The 12688-nt window shown below is 39.3% G+C and overlaps 1 long non-coding RNA gene and 1 pseudogene across 1 annotated transcript; one reads left to right on the forward strand and one right to left on the reverse strand.

Annotated features, from left to right (window-relative positions):
- Positions 1–4073: 4073 nt before the first annotated feature.
- On the forward strand, positions 4074–4539 carry LOC114823025 (E3 ubiquitin-protein ligase APD2-like; annotated as a pseudogene).
- Positions 4540–5178: 639 nt separating this feature from the next.
- LOC139193104 (uncharacterized) lies at positions 5179–7629 on the reverse strand. Its single transcript, XR_011577564.1, has 5 exons — positions 7441–7629; positions 7198–7357; positions 7024–7092; positions 6414–6472; positions 5179–5421 (listed from the first exon to the last, which is right to left on the reverse strand). It is a non-coding gene; the product is annotated as an uncharacterized lncRNA (long non-coding RNA).
- Between the last annotated feature and the right edge of the window lie 5059 nt (positions 7630–12688).

Here is a 12688-nt window from a genome sequence, read left to right on the forward strand (position 1 = left end):
GAGTTTGATAGAGTTTCTTTGTTTGTGAGAGGGTTGCTCTAAATATGAAAGCGTCTGTTTGGGGATGTGAGGCATGAGGATTGTGAGGGTAAGGAGTCCCTTTTATAAACTAATGGCTCCTCCTCTTTTACATAAATCATAGGCTTAATGTCTGGAAACCCAAGTAACGAGGCCCAATATAATATGGTACTAACATGGTGCATCAGGCACCATCTAAAAAAATATATATAATTTAAAAAAAAAAAAGGAAGTACCATATCTTAGCGAAATATATGCTATATGGTATTTAGCACAATACACTGAATGAAATAAAGTCTGTCTATTGATATCTCTAGAAATTTCAAATATGTAAATAAAAAATTAAAAAAAAAGGAAAGAAAGGGAAGCCTTCACAAAGGTTGCTCACGTGACACCACAGTACTTGGTGGAACTCCAGGAAGAAGAGGCACCAGAGGTTAATTATTCGGAGCCTCAATACTTGGTTGAACCCCAGATGACGAAGGCAAAAAGTGCCTCTGGAGTACAGCCACAAATCTCTGATGGTCACTTTGAATTCGACCTTCAGAGTTCTGCAGCTGATCAAGCTTCCTCTTCATGCTTGTCGAATAACTATTTGCAAGCATGCACAAATCTCTATTCTCATGCTTGAGTTGTTTGATCTCTTATCTAAGATTTGCCACCTCGGTCATCAATGATTCAACTTGGCAAGTTCGACCAAGTAGGCGTTGGCCTATATTGGACACAGAGCCCGCACACTAAACACTGAAAGTCAGGGAGTCTTGGACAGCCGACTCATCGGATCATCTTGAAAGCAGCCTATTATCTCTAGGAATGAGGAGGTTCCTAGCTACTACTATAGCTGTTATTGCATCCCTCATCACGGAGTCTTCAACAGTAAGAAGGCCATTAGAAGATAAGAAGGACAGGCTCCATATATTACCCTAACGAGGGGTACCTGTATCACTCCTGAGACTTAAATCTAAGCAAATGTTAGACAGGTAAGCCATTTTCAAAAATGGTAAAAGAAAAGGGTTGGATGGAGTAAAATCTCATAAATACACCAAAGACAATTTCCACAAGCGAGCAATCTTCAAAGTGTGCATGTTAGATGTGATCGATACCTCTATAAAAGGAGAGGCAACATAACCCCCAATTCAAAAATCAAAGAGACACCACTCTTTGAATTTCAAAAGCCGGATTTTCCCGCATAAAGTCCGTCAACACTTTTCAGACGCAACCTCAGTTTGTCAGATAAGACGTGCAACTTTGTCAAAGATCTCTAACAGAGTTGAAAACACACGAAGTTCACTATTCCAACTACCACACTTTTTCTAACAAGCGTGGGTGACAAGACCGCATCCGCACCACCACTTGCTATTGGGAAATCCCTATATATGTCGACCTTCATCCTCTATGGCAAGGAACACATCCAAAACACCTGACTCTTATTCCTTGCCAAGAATACATCTGTAACCAAACCTCTCGACATACTCAGTTTTCTTCATCCCTGAAAATACCCCTTCAACCAAGTCATCTCATATCATCAAGGTCGAAAGCAAGAGTATCTCATAGCATGCTTTCTCCCTATCCTTTTCTTTGTTCTTGTTCTTCCCTGCAGGACAAGGAGAAATAGAGCAATCAGCTGACACTTGGAATCAACCTTCCGATTTGGAACCGACTGCCTAGAACCCCTTTCCCTGATTAATTACCTAGCATTGCTCTCAAGTACTCATCTTCAATCGTTGATGTACTTCCAAAGAAGATATCACATCTACCTGGAAAACAGATGAGGCAAGTAAAAATGATACATCAAAGCATGTAGAGACAATCACAACAAAAACATGTGCTGATTCATCCGCTACTTCTTCAAAAGCAAATGTGTCTCATATCATCAGGGTCGAAAGCAAAGATATCTCATATCATGTTTTTCCCCTGTCTTTTCATTTCCCTTTGCTCTTGCTCGCAGGACAAGGAAGAAAAAAGCAATCGGTCAGAACCTGAAATCAAACTTCCGATCTATAACTGATTTCCCGGAACCTTTGCCTGGTTGCTTACCTAGCATTGTCTTGAGTGCTCATCTTTAACTGTTGATAGGCCTCGAATTTCCTTAGCAAATACTTCAGGACAGTTGATATGATGTCGGCTATTTACACTGAAGCTGCCAAGCATGGATGAGTCACTGAGAGGTGATGCTCTGAATGACCATTTAAAGGCAAAAGGTTGCGCACCACTTCTGCTATGCAAAAGAAACAAGTAGAGAAACATACAGCACAATGAGCTGGAACAAATCATTGTAGCACGACGCCCTTCCCTGTAGAACCGCATAATCCAGACAGAGAAGTCTAAGTTAAATCCTAGCCTGCCGTCATTGCTCTAATCAAAAAGCTCGAAAAGCCTCAACAACCTTTCACCAGCACCGTCACCGAAGAGCAACGCCTCACCGTGCAATGCCATCAAATCACCACTGCTTTTTCAAGAGCAAAAGTATGTCATATCATCAAGGTCTAAAGTGAAAGTATATCATATCATGCTTTCTCCCTGTCCTTTTTTTTTGTCCTTGTTCTTACCTGCAAGGCAATGAGAATGAAAGCAATCAGTCGGCACTTGGAATCAAGCTGCCAATCAGGAACCAACTGCCTGGAATCCCTTCCCTGATTGCTTACCTAGCATCGCTCTCGAGTACTCACATTCAACTGCTGATGTGCTTCCAGAAAAGATACCACATCTGCCTGAAGAATAGATAAGATGTGCGACAATGAAACATCAAACTTGTGGATAATCAACAAACACGATAACTGCATGTGTTGATCCATCCCCAATAAAGCTAAATCTCATTTGCCAAGTGAAACCGTTCGTTGTCCTATTTAAATTAAAGATCAAGCCTCGAATGCCCGTGAAGAAATCACAAGTCCAATTCAAAATCAAATGTCCACCACCTTTAAAGATCATTCTGTTAACCAAACTGCTCGGGGTTCATATGAAAATGCTGCAAACTTACTTGATCTTTCAGAGCAAACTTTTTGCAGCTTCTGACCTTATCCCTTGACCCTCTTAAGTATGAATTGGAAAGATTGAACAAAGAAACGAACCATCACCTCCACCTCGTGCCTACCGACCATGTGTCCAAATCCTGAAACCGCTCGAGGTCCTATTTAAATTCAAGCTCAAGCCTCAACGCCCCTTAAAAAAATCACAAATTCGATTCAAAATCAAGTGTCCACCACCCTTAAATCAAATTCAGCTCCAGATAAAATAAGTAAGTTCAGACCTTTGGAGGAAACCAGAAAACCCTCCAGCCCAGTTCAAGATTAAGCTTGTGGAAAATCAACAATTTGAGGAAACCAAAAAATCTTCCACCCGAATTCAAAATCAAGCCCCGACGGCCCTTGAAGAAATTACCAACCCAAATCAAGATCAAGCATCGACGGCCCTTGGATCGACATCTACATTAAGGGACTTCATCCTAAGATCAAGCCCCCGACGGCTCTTTGGATCAACAACATCAATAAATTCATCCACCGTTCTTCAAGATCAAGCCTGAATGCCCTTGAAGATCCGTACACCACTGTTCATCCTAAAGATCAAGCCCCAACAGCCCTTTGGATCAGCAGCTCATCCACAAATCAACACCTTACGAAGATCGAATCAGATGATCAAATTGTAAAAGAGATTGTAACCCCAAAATCATTAATACAAAATATTATTTTGTACACGTGTTCTTGTCTCATTCATTGCAGGAATTTCCGTGTTTACAGACGTAAGACACGTTACATTACATGTAATGTTTCATTTTCTTGTTGCAAAAGTTACCTACATAATGAAAGTTTTAACACAACATTAGTAAATGGAAGAGATCTCAATTTTTCTATTTGTATAATGACAGGATGATTTAGTAGAATGGTGCATCACACTTACTTTTCTAGCGCGTTTTATTGCGTACATTGCAATTTTAAGTAAGATTTCGTCGAAATTTTGAAGTTCAAATTGCTCTTGCTCTTCATATTGACTACATTAACTAATGCAGTTTCATCAACCATATATGTACTGCAGCATTGCTTGTGATTGTTGCAGTCATGGTAATGAAGTACATAAACGAATACGAGGACACCGGCTTAGAAGATGTAGGAGGCAGTGCTGAAACTGACCCGTTACAGCCTGCAGGAAAGACAGTGCGATTAGCATATGGGACATGTGAAGAGTAGGATATCGAATCCAGAAATTGCAGCAGCAGCAGTAGTAATAGCAGCAATACCGTGATTAAGAGCTCCTCAGAGGACTTGTATGATGAGAAAATGTGTGATCTGCTACACAGAGCAGAGGGATTGTTTTTTGGTTCCTTGTGGCCACTGTGCTACTTGCGATGTCTGTGCAGAAAGGTATGTAGAAAATTCGAAACGTTTCAGAATATGTTGGTGTTCGATTGAAATTTGGTATCTTATTACAGAGATTACATGTTGCAGGATCTTTGACGGGGAGACCAAGACATGTCCAATATGACGAAGATTCATTCGAAAAGTAAGAAGATTATTTGCTGCATAGGATAGGACCATAGTTTAAAATATTCATAATATCCTGATATTTCCATCGAAATTTTCGTGTTTTTGGACTACCGATATTTCCGATATCATCGATATTTTAGACATTGCTAAGTCACTCATGTATCTTACCATGCAATGTATAAAGTGTAAAATATTGTACTAATTCATTATATATAAATGATTATGGTGTGTTTAAACTTCTTTCATTAATTACTACATATTTTCTACACTCACAATGTTTGCCAGCTCGCTATATAACCAACTTAAATCAGTTATATCTATCATGTAATGCATTTCCTTCCAATTTTTTATGATAAACTAATAGATAATTGACTAAATAAACATCATGCAAAGTTTCAATAAAAATTTCCAAGTTTTTCTTACAATTTCCGTGGTTTTTATTCAATTTTTATCGATATCGATAATATCCTGATATTTCCATCGAAATTTCCGTGTTTTGGACTACCAATATTTCAAATATCATCGATATTTTATACCTTGGATATGACTAATTAACCTCCTTCGGATTTCTATTACTCTTTTTTCTTTTTCTTTTTTTACGTGAACAAACATGTCCATTTTTTTTCATTTTTATAATTTTTTTTCTGGCAATTGAGGGACATGGGCCGTCCTTCAGAAATTAATTCAACGACGGATGTATAATTTTTATTTCTATTTGTTAATCTGAACTATACTGACACACCCCGTCCCGAAGGAGGGCATGCTGGCCGTCACGTGAGAGTGACGTAACCATTTGCACAGTACGGAAGCTTTAAGATACAATTTATAAGTTGATACACCCGAAGGTGAGTCCTAATTTTGACCAATCTGTCAGAACACCGTCGAATTCCTCGTAGTCACCACACCTTTGTGATTCCTGAACCTGGAGGGGCGCAAAACCAAAATTGAGTGGGTCAGTAAAACAATTCTTTTCCAAATCCAAACATTTCTCAAAACGTTGTAACCCCTCTCCGTAAAACCTGTATACTTTCCCAGAAATATAAAATATAAATATACATATATATATTCTCAATACTTCAATTCATTAACTCAACATTTTCTCATATTAATTATGCCATGCCACATCATCTCAACATTTCTCATATTAATTATGCCATGCCACATCATCTCAACAGTAATAAGGTATGAATGCATCAACATAAATCATATCAGGTGCAATAAAGTAATCAACCGGAGGCCCTCTAATAGCCCTGTACGGTTGAACCTAGAGCTCAAAATCTATCAATCTCACACTCTGCCGGAGTCACTCCACGTGACCTGTACGGCCTTCTGCACATAAGTTACGCTCTAGTGCTTCTCATAAATCATCTGTGCACATAATCTAAGGTCACCCACCAGTCGGAATCTCACTAACACTCTCGCGACTGGCCTGTCGTACCCACTCCACGTGGACTGTACGACTAGCATCTACTTGGATCCAAGACGAGCGTGCGATGCGGTGAATACTATAAGCACTAAACTATGGTGCAGGATTTGAGCTCAATATACATCAACATCATCATAACAGAAATAAATACTCACATGTGCGTCCACCGCACCATTTCATACATATGCATCATAAATCAATTCTTACCTGTGCGTCCACCGCACCAATTCATACATATGCATCATAAATCAATTCTTACCTGTGCGTCCACCGCACCAATTCATACATATGCATCATATATTAATTCATGCATGGCATTTCAACTCACATTTCTATATACTTTTCATATCAATTCTATGCATGGTATTTCACTTCCCGTTTTTCCACATAACTCATATGCATTTCATTTTAAACATATTTTCATTTCAATTCAATTTCTGGGAAACGTCAAGTATATATATATACGGAAAACAAAACTGCCCACTCACCTGGAGTTCGTCCAACAACTCCCTAGCACCACACATCAAGGCGTCACGACGATCGCCGCCTAGAATAGTAATCAAATCCAACCTCAGAATTCATATCGATAGAATATATAACTTATATAAAATACGTCACTACGTAGTTCGATCCGGAAGATCTGCCACTCAGATTTTAAATCCATAACTTCCAGAGGTCCACAATATATCTCTAGGACAACATCCTAAAATTTCATCACCATCCAACGGTCGGATCGTCAATTCACATTTTTACCTAAATGTGAAAACTATAAAACGTTATTCGAACACCTAACCAACAATCCTTAATAACTTTCTCATACGGTGCTCAATTTGGGTATATGAATATACCACGGTGATCTACTCGACGTCACGGACGTCGACATATTTTTAAAAAAAAATTTACTGTAGCACGCGCCCCCACGCGCCAAGGAAGGCACGGACCTACGCGCCCCCACGCGCACCTTCTTCTTCCTTGGGTCGCCGGACTGGTTTTTCCGGCGGCCGTTTTTCAAATTGCCATAACTTTGTCATTTCTCAACGAAATCAAGTGATTCAAAAACGAAAGTTGTAGCCCTTGAAGAGACAAAGAGAATGGTACCTTGCACAACACCTAGTTCGCCGTGGTTTGGCCGGAAACTGCCTCGAAAGCCTCGGAGGTCGCCGGAAACTGGGTATTTTTCAAATGAGTATAACTTCTTCAATACTCAACGAAATTGAGTGAAACAAAAAGGAAAGTTGTAGTACTTGACGAGACGAAGAGATTGATACCTACCTCGACTCCTAAATCGCCGGGGATTCGCCGGAAAGAGCCTCGAAAGCTCCGGCCAAACTTTGAACTTGTCGATCTCCGTGTTCTTACGTCCAAAAACTTCCAACGAAGCACTCCGAGCTTCCTTGGGACCTCACTAAGCTCCCTATGAGCTTGGATTGTCCTAAAAATCAACCAATTCAAAGCTTATGAACAGTACACTTTCATGGGGAGTTTAGAATCTAGGTTTTCCGAAGTAAAACTTACCTGAAATGGATACCAACGTGATCGTGAAGTCCTCAGGATTCCAATGGTGGTCTCAAACTTGACGTTGGTATAGATTTAGGGTGGTTTTGGTGGTGGTCCGTGTGTTCGAGAGGGTGAGAGAGAGAGAGTGAGGTCTGAGGAAGAGAGAGAGAGTATGAAGGACAGTATACGGGAAATGAGGAGGGTTTTGAGGGATGTGGGGATCCCACGTGGTCCTTATTCCAATCTCCAAACACCAAACTTTAACATTTTAACCTAAAAATCTAAGTTCCATCCTTATTAAATTCCATTTTATTTTCAAAACTTAGGAACCTAGATAATTAGCAACTTGAGCTTCACAAACTTAGTATTTCTTAAGGGCAATTTCGTCCATTCACAGCCACGAATATAATAATTTGGAACGGGCTGTGACATATACACTCAAACAAAAATATATGAGATGGTTGTTTCACAATAGCAATATAGAATAACGTACCATAATAATTCTGTTGGTTGTTGATCATCAATGAACCAGCATCTCTGTGATCATAAAATGTGGATCGAGAATCATATGAGGAAATTGAAAATCGAAGTCATACAATTGATGTAACCATTAATTTTGGTCCATTATGTTTTTTCAAGATTAGTAGTGGCCTTGTGACGTACACATTCAAAAGTTTCTTACATTAGTGGAAAGGAGCCATGATTGAAGGTTCCCTTCTAATAAACAATATATTAACATTTTATTTTATTTTAATTAATAATATAATATTCCTTTCTTTACAATTTTTAGAAATAGAAAAACGTTAATGTGGGTTATAGTCAGTAGAGATAGAGATATCTAAATCGCAGACTTAAGGCATGTTTGTATGCATTTTCTTACATTTATTAAAAAAAACGTTTATGATCATATTTGACGGAAAAAAAAAATTAAGAGTGCTTACCTATTTAAAAACACACGTAAAATGCTTTTTATAAAGATCTATATATCTCTTTTCAAAAAGCACATGCAGTTATATTAAAGATTTTGAAGTGCTTCTATGAAGCGTTTATTCTGGAAATGCTTATGAGAAAAAGTACATTGTAAAGAAGCATTGCCAAACGGACCCTTAATAGATGGTGGTGGTGCTTCTCAAAGAAATGGTAATTTTCTCTAACGCTTGGTGAGTAAACTCCTTGGCCCCGGCCTTACAATTATGGTGGCGCTTCTCAAATAAACTATGAATGATACTTTCACGCAATAAAGCTTCGCTCATATGTGAGTGTATTGATTTTTTCATGCGCCACTACATGTTTATTAGAACCTGAATGTTCTACTCATATGTGAATGGATTGATTTTTTTTTTTCTCCATTGCACTAACCACATCTTGTCCATCTATTTCGTGACAGGAACATGTCGAATTGAACAAACTCGACTTCACCGCTTTGGAGGTCTCTGGAAGGAACTACCTCAAGTGGGTCCAAGATGTGAAGCTCCATCTCACTATAAAGAACTTGCATCATGCCATTGAAGATGAGACGGACAACCCGGTTGGTGAAGTTGAGAAAGCCACTGCCATGATCTTCATCCGAAGACATATTCATGACGCACTGCAAACCAAATACCTTGCTGAGGAGGATCCACGAGCACTATGGGTTGCTTTGGCTGATCGCTTTGATCACCAGAAGGATATCTTCTTGCCTGAAGCATGATATGACTGGCAGCATTTGCGCTTCCAAGACTTTAAGTCTGTGAATGAATATAATTCTAAAGTTTGTTGAATTTTATCACATCTCAAGTTTTGTAATGAAACTTTGACCGAAGAGGATCTCCTAGAGAACACCTATTTGACCTTCTTTACTACTAATATTGTCTTGCAACAACAATATAGAGCTCAGAAGTTCCCTAAGTTTTTGAATTTGATCTCTGTTATACTTCTTGCTAAAAAGCAAAATCAACTATTGATGAAGAATCATCAAGCTCGAACTATTGGGGTGACTGATATGCCTGAAGCACATTATAGCACAAATCAACGCACAAAACGCTAAAAGATACATGGTAGGGGTGGCCAGAAGCCACCCCGTCAAGGTCAACAGAGCCAAGGCCCATCTCAAGGAGGAAATAAAGTCTCGAAGCGCCATAACCTTACTCCCAAGGCCCCAAACTTTAAGAATAAGGGCAAAGCACCTGAAACCATGGATGCGGATATGTGTTATCACTGTGGTTCAAAGGACCATTGGTCCCGTGTTTTCCGAGCTCCCCAGAAGGTTATAGTTGAATATCATTCTCGTCATAAAAAGTTTGAATCAAACTTTATGCAAGTGGACGAACCGAAGAGTACAAAGATTGAGGTTTCTGACTTTCAGGAGGATACCACCCCTATGGAAGATTAGAATCTTAGACATAAACTAATTTTTTTAGTTAAAATTAGACATTGGGGTTGAATTCCACAGTAGTGGCCGAACCCCCCCCCCCCCTTTTGTTTTTTGCTTAATTTTAAACAGTTTTTCTTTATGTTTGGATTATTTGTTAGTGATTTGTTTTTTGATATTAAGTTTTTAATTAATTACCGTCCTTAAATACTTAAAATTATTTTTGAATGGATATTTGTTTTTAGAACTTTTATGCATGTGGCTGATTCAAATTAATTTTTCATTCTAGGTATGACTAGTGGGGAAGTTAGTTGTCTGGTAAATAGTGCAACCATGCATACCGTTTTGCGTGACCGTATCTATATCACTAACTTCATACCTAAGAATGCACCTCTAACAACCCTCTTAGGTCCATCCAACCTAATCGAAGGATAAGTAAGGCACGTATAATGTTGTTCAATGGTACAATTTTGACCATTGATGAGGCGCTTTATTCTCCACATTCTGGAAGAACGTTGTTGAGTTTTAAGGACATTAGAGATAAAAATTATCACGCTGACACCCATGTAGAAAATGGAGTTGAATTTCTGTGTATAACTTCCTACGAATATGGCTAGAAGCGTATTCTAAAGAAGATAGAGCATATCTCGAGTGGTTTGTATACTACGACCATATGCTTCATAGAAAGCCACAATGTGGCCGGCCCTACCTCTGGGACCGCGCACGAAATTACACTTTGGCATGATCGTTTGAGACCTCTTGGATGAATAGTGATGCGCCGTATCCTTAAATCATCACACGAGCATCCACTTACCCAAAGTTTAGGTTCGATTCAAGGAATCACATGTCAAACCTGCTCCATGGGAAAGTTTATCATTAAGCCTTCTTTTGACAAGATTCGTTCGAATCCTCCCATTTTTCTACAAACGATTCAGAGGGAAATTTATGGACCGATTCACCCTTTATGCAGACCATTTAGATATTTTATGGTTTTGGTTGACGCTTTCACATGTTGGTCACACGTGTCCTTGTTACCCACAAGGAACGCTGCATTTTCCAAACTATTGGCTCAGGTTATCAAGCTCACAGCTCACCTCCCTGATTATCCGATCAAATATATTCGATTGGATAATGCTAGAGAATTCACATCTAAAACTTTGATAACTATTGCATGTGGGTTGGGGTTAAAGTTAAATATCCAATACCCCATGTTCACACCCATAACAGCCTAGCAGAGGCATTCATTAAGCGCTTACAAATGATTGCTCGATCGTTGGTCATATGTACCAAGCTTCCGATCGCTACTTGGGGTCATGCAATATTGCACGCAGCTATGTTGGTCCGCCTGAGGCCTGTCGCAACCCAACAATATAGCGTCTTTCAGTTGGTTACCAGATACGAACCCAACATATCGCATCTGCGCGTTTTTGGTTATGAGGTTTATGTGCTGATTTTGCCGCCCTTACGTACAAAAATGCGGCCTCAGCGAATGATGGGAATCCATGTCAGATATGATTCTCCTTCAATTATTCATTACTTAGGACCTTTGACAGGCGATCTGTTTACCGCTCGTTTCACGAATTGTCACTTCTATGAAACAGTCTTCTTATCATTAGAGGGAGATAAGAACGTCAACTTTCCTGAAGAACGACGCGAATTATCATGGACGACTCCTACTTTGTCTCATTTAGATCCTACACCGCTCAGTCTGAAACTGAAGTGCATCGCATATTAGATCACTAGAGCATGCCAGATGCTTTCACCGATCTAGCGTTAATGACGTTATATCACATATTCTAGCTGCGAATGTACCTGCAAAGATAGATGTACCAAATGTAAGACCGATTTCCCTTCTAGAGGCCCATGATGCCAATTTTGGTGATCCATGTACATTAGCAGCTAGCCAATCATCTGCCCTTACACATAAACACGGCAGACCTATTGGTTCAAAAGATTCACACCCCTGGAGGAAGAAATCCTTCATCCCCAAGGAATACAAGTCATAATAGGAAAGGATACCTAGAATAAAATCTAATCTAGGATTTACACAATCACACTTTAATAGGAAGTTTACAACACTTCCTATTGAGTGTGTAAATACTCAAGGTAGATTCAGCATCATGTAGAAATGAGATGATCGTTGATGATGCATTAGCATATGCAGTAGCTACTGAGATCATGTTGAGTGATACATTGAACCCCGTTCCGTTGATGAATGTCGATGTAGAACCGATTAGTCAAACTGGAAACAAGCAACCCAATTCGAACTCGATTCGTTTGCGAAACGTAAGGTGTTTAGACTTGTAGCTTCTGCCCCTCCACATGTGAAGCCCGTTGGCTACAAGTGATTTTTGTTCAGAAGCGTAATGAGAAGAACGAAATTGTGCGTTACAAAGCTCGTCTTGTTGCACAAGGCTTCTCACAACGCCCCGGGATTGACTATGTCAAAACTTATTCACCTATTATGGATGTGATTACTTTTCGCTACCTTATCAGTTTGGTAGTTTCTGAAAAACTGAGTATGCAGCTGATGGACATAGTAATTGCGTATCTCTATAAGGATCTTGATACGGAAATTTATATGAAAGTTCTCGAATGACTTACATTGACTGGATCAAATATTTCCAAACCTAGGAACTCACTCTCAATTCGGCTGAGACGTTTACTTTATGGTTTAAAGCAATCCAAAAGAATGTGGTATAACCGTCTGAGTGAGTATTTGACTAGTTAAGGATATGTGAACAACAAACTATGCCATTGTGTGTTCATTAAGAAGTTGCATTCTGATTTTGCGATAGTTGTAGTATATGTCGATGACATGAACCTTATCGGAACTCCTAAAGAGCTCGCAAGAACTGCGCGCCCCTGAAGTTGGAAATTAAGATGAAAGGTCTAGGAAAGATTCGATATTGTTTT

The sequence above is a fragment of the Malus domestica genome, chromosome 02 (assembly GCF_042453785.1).
Source record: "Malus domestica chromosome 02, GDT2T_hap1".
NCBI classification, from domain to species: Eukaryota; Viridiplantae; Streptophyta; class Magnoliopsida; order Rosales; family Rosaceae; genus Malus; species Malus domestica.